Source organism: Montipora foliosa, chromosome 13, assembly GCF_036669935.1.
Source record: "Montipora foliosa isolate CH-2021 chromosome 13, ASM3666993v2, whole genome shotgun sequence".
In the NCBI taxonomy this organism is placed as follows: Eukaryota; Metazoa; Cnidaria; class Anthozoa; order Scleractinia; family Acroporidae; genus Montipora; species Montipora foliosa.
The window spans coordinates 14,966,489-14,971,488 of NC_090881.1; the positions used below are offsets into that span (position 1 = coordinate 14,966,489).

Sequence of the window (5,000 nt, forward strand, 5' to 3'; positions counted from 1 at the left end):
TTCACGTATGAATATATACATCTGCCTTATTAGCTAGCTTATTGTTTTGCATATTGTTGTAAAGAATACATGTTGCGAGACAGAATTAAAATAGTACATGACTACTAACTACATGACGAAGACGCACTTTCACAAACAGCTGCCGTGTTCTGAATACGAACCCACGCACGGATGTTTCTTTCATCGATAAAAGTGCAGTTTAGGTTCAGGGTTATTTTGTTTCACACTATTTGTAAAGAAAATAATATACATATAAGTACAGAATAGACGAGTTCAGGATCTTGAGTGCATCATGGGTAATCAGGGCGAGATGGAGAGAAATTCAAAGGTTTATAAGGAAGTTCAAAACGATGAGAAGTATTCGTGATATGCAAGTTTGGGTTTTTTTTATTTTCCAAAACAGAAGATATGCGCTTAAAGGTGCGGCAGAATATATTTGGAGAGAATGGCTATTGTGGAAATTATTTTATTAACGAGTTTCTGCCACACATTTCCTGTAATTCCAAAGGCACGAAATTACAGAGAATGTATGGAGACAAAAAGAGCAATATTTAGAAATTCCAAAGAACGGATACCAAGCCTAGTTCATCTCAGTTGTGAACATGAACTTATTTGTTTGGTTTATGAAGGCGAAAGTCTATAAAGTAGAGTCATTTACAGTATATTTTGCTTTGAATTTCCATACAAACCTTTGGATTCCCCGCCAAGTCATTCCCATTCCATTCGCCATTCCCTGATTACCCATGATCCAAACAAGAGCGTGAACTCGTCTATTAAAGTAACGTTTACAAAGATGCAATTAAACTATAAATATGGGTTATGGGTTAAAAGAGAGTGCGGTGACCAAAGTAGCAAGGCCTTTCAATCTGGCGCTAACCTAAAGCCAAACATTAACTTAACTTCGTATGGAAGACTACGTAGTAAAGAACAGTATTCGCAACGTTATTTGTACCAAATGCTTTTCACTTAAGAGAAGTACGAGTTTCAAGTTGCCATTGTCGCCCTTTTTCGCCGCTGGAACCGTGGGCGTCAATTATGGGTCAGCAGTTTCTAATCCTTGGTTTCCATCCACGTGATGAGACGGCCATAGAAAATGGTTCCACAAGGTTTGCATAATAATAGAGTCAAATTCCCAAAAGACATTTTACATTTTACATTCTGTATACCAACATGGCCGCCGTGACGTCAGATGAAAACCCCCGATATAGAATTGTGACGTATGATATGGGGAAGATCAGGGACAAGTAAACATACCAAGCTTGCAATTTTGTGGCGTTTATCGAGGTATTTATTCTATTATGAGCAGAGTGAAGCCTTTTCAGTTCAAGCTGACGCATCCTCCAGGGGAAGAACCCATTGAATCGGAGGAGGATGAAGGGGAGGATTACCCACAAGCGTGCACATCAAGTGCGGGGGTGGGGTGGCCCTATTCGACGGAATGGCGGAATTGCAGAAAACACGGAAAATTCTAAAATACGGAATATATGGAATATTCTAAAACACGGAAAATATGGAGTATTTTGAAACACGGAATATACGGAACATTCTAAAACACGGAATATACGGAATATTCTAAAACGCGGGTGAGAGAAAAGTCTGGTTAAGAAAGGATATAAATATTAAATTTTTATCCCGTGAGTAGTCTGAGTAGGATAACAATCTTCAGAGGTTATTTTTACATATCCTCGCGACAAAAGATGTAAAAATGTGTTACAGAAAAGAGTTTACCCTTGGGTGATATGTTCCCCCGCTTCCGTTTTTGTACCTCTTGGACTGTGCCAAAAATTTGCAAGCGCACTTTCCCACATCAGAGAAGAAAAAATGGAAGAAAGACATGTTATGGTTTCTTTTGCAGGCTGATTTCCTGATTCAGTGCCTTTTTGAAGGCCTTTTTTTACAAAAGCTAATTCGTTCATACACGATTTCTCTACAAGATGTTGTTATGATCGGTCACATGCGGACCACTCTCTGTCGGTGTTGTTGTTGTTATCGATCTGTAAAAGGATCAATACATTATGGCGGTTGCGGTTTGGTCGCTCGACAATGAAGTTCGAAAGCAAATAATTCAATGACAATTGTTTTGCATCGCCCGGATTTTGACTCTGACTATGAAATTATGTGGACACAATGCCAGCTACAGCTAGCTGGCTCAAACCCTAAATCGATCTTTTTCAGGCCCTTTTATCATTCTAAAGCAACTGATTATGAAAGCCCTCCAGTCATTCTTATTCAAGATGGGAAATACTCTACCGAAAAATGGTGTGATCCTTGCTGGAAATTTTAATGCTCCGGATATGAACTGGCCTAACTTGGATTCTTCCACCTACCTGACATTGCCTTGTGAAAGACGTCTCAAAATGATTGACGAACATGACTTAAAACAACTTGTCGAGTCTCCCACAAGACGCCAAGGCAACACGCAGACCACTTTGGATCTAGTTTTTACTATTAATGCTGGAATTATGAGCGGTATTGAAGTTGTTCCCGGAACAAGTGACCACGACATGGTTTTGTTCTCTGTTAAAATATCATGTCGTAAGATGAAGAACGTAAAGCGCAATGTCTACATCAAAAGAAAGGCAAATCGCAGTCTTATTAAATAAATGTTATACGGAATTTTCTTTACGGCAAACTCGAAGGAGCTCTCGGTTGACAAAATGTGGGACACCTTTGAGCGTATTCGCAGTACAATGAATGCACGTGTACCTCACAAGATGACTATGTTGCGTTATAATCTTCCCTGGTTCAATCGCTCCTTAAGAAGACAGCCAAGAGCTAATTAAGCAACGTCTTTACACTAAAGCTAAACGATCACGAAATATTTCACATTGGAGTGAGTTCGGTGATGCTGGAAAACGCCTAAACAAGAACCTCAAGTCTGCAAGAGAGAAATATGTCTCTGATTACCTCGGTGGGTCAAATAAAGAAAACCCAAGGCGCTTTTGGTCGTTTATTAAACATCTCAAAAAAAAAGATGATCCTGCTGTAGCTGACTTTAAAATTAACGGTCAGATCATTACCGACAGTGAGATGAAATTGGATCTCTTAAACAAGCACTTCTCCGACGTTTATACTAAAGAAGATCTTGCTATTATACCTGCTGTTGGCCATTCTCCCAAACCAACCATTGGCTCCCCAATTGTGACCCTCCCAGGAGTAATCAAGCAATTAAGATCACTGAAGCCAAATAAAGCAAGTGGGCCTGATCAGATGTCCCCTTGGTTTCTGAAAGAGTAAGCTCACGAGATGGGTCCCATTTTAACAGTTATTTATCAAGCCTCTATTGATCCTGGTATTGTACCATCCAGGTGGAAATATTATAATGCGTGCGTAGTTTTTAATGGTGGTCAGTAGTCAAACCCTTGTAATTACAGACCTATATCATTAGAACGATAGTGGTTATTTTTGCAGGGACGCAGCAGGTCAGAAAGGTAAGAAGGTGCTAGTTCATGAAGGGCTTTGTAAACAATAGTCACAATCTTAAACTGGATACGGAAATAAACTGGTAGCCAGTGAAGTTCTTTTAGCGGAGGGAGGGCTATTATTTTTTCCCTGACCTGGTCATCCTTATAAACAAGAAACCGTCCCTAAACTCATTGTAAAAAAAAAACAAAACAAAAACAAAAACAAAAAAGTTCAACTTCCCTTCTGCAAACGACGTAGCTTACTTAGCTTGGGAATTTGTGAGCAATGGTAAAACTCGTAGCTTTTTCGAATCGATCGTGTGACTATGTGCTAATTTTGAATGAAATTTGTAGCAATCGGATCAAAATCGGCAGAGCTCATTTGTATTCTATTGTTACACTCATCGCGATGACTATATGGCTTTGCTTTCATACATGGAAAGCGGACGCCACAAAAAGTAGCATCCTCTGTTTGGCCAATTATTGGGAAATGTGTTGGAGGGCAGAATTACTTTTCGTTTGATAAGGTTTTTCTTTAGGAGCTGTTTTCCTGGGCATTAATTTTGCCTTGACGATAACAGTATAAAACATCACAACTCAAAGATGTTTAGCGTGATTGCAATCAAATTTCAAAGCAACTACAGCAGAGATAAATCTATTTCTTTCAAAGCAGTGTTGGGGGATTTTAAAATCCATTTTTTCTTCTCCGTGAGAGCCTTTTCTGCGAGGTTTTTTTTGGTTCGCGCTTTCGACAGTGATCTCCTGTGACTTTTGAGTGTAATCGAATCAAGGAAAACCCCGACACAATTCTTGTTACGTTTCTAGGTGACATACTGAAAGAAATAGATTTCTGAAATATGAAATTCCCACTGATTTGGAACTTGGGAAATGCAATTTGTACCCTCGCGTTTCAACCTCAAGAGAAAATTCAAGATAGATTTCTTTTTTAAATTATAAATGAAACATTTCAGTGGCCATTTTTGATATAGGGATTCAGATATCTGCACTGTAATTGGAGAGCACTACATTCGTTTTAATAAAAACACACCTGAAGGAGGTGAGATGAATTTGAGGAACTTAAGACTACGGAACCTTCGGAACCTAGAGAAATGACTGTTTTTTATTGAAACCCTATGATAAAAACGATAAGATTTACATTAGTATTTATGAGAGATCGACTGTACCCCCTAATTATCTTGTTCCAGGTGGCATTTCTAGCTCTTATCTTCGTGTTTGCACCACCTGATTCAAGTTAGCCGATTAACTGGTGGACACAACAATAATGACCTTGTGATCAATTCCCTGCTTGCGGTGGCTTGTTGTCGTTGTAATTGTTGTTACGAAGGTATTCCGATGAAAGACTTACCATGCCGCAAACAAGAATGAAAAAAGGAACGTATCGTTGCTTCGGTTACATGTTTTTCTCTTTGTGGAAAAATTGATATTTTGAGAAATTCATTTTATTTGATTCTTCTCGTCGAGAAATAAATGTAGCATACACGCTCACGATTCAAGTGTATTTATGTCCAAGGCCTAGGCCAAGATCAAGGAAACCATCCCACCACCAACGCACCACGCACCAAATTCTCCTTGTTA

The 5,000-nt window shown here is 39.0% G+C and overlaps 1 protein-coding gene across 1 annotated transcript in view; it reads right to left on the minus strand.

Moving 5' to 3' along the window:
- LOC137983809 (uncharacterized) overlaps positions 1–5,000 on the minus strand; it is a 46,203-nt gene that overhangs the window by 40,043 nt on the left and 1,160 nt on the right. The window lies entirely within an intron of this gene.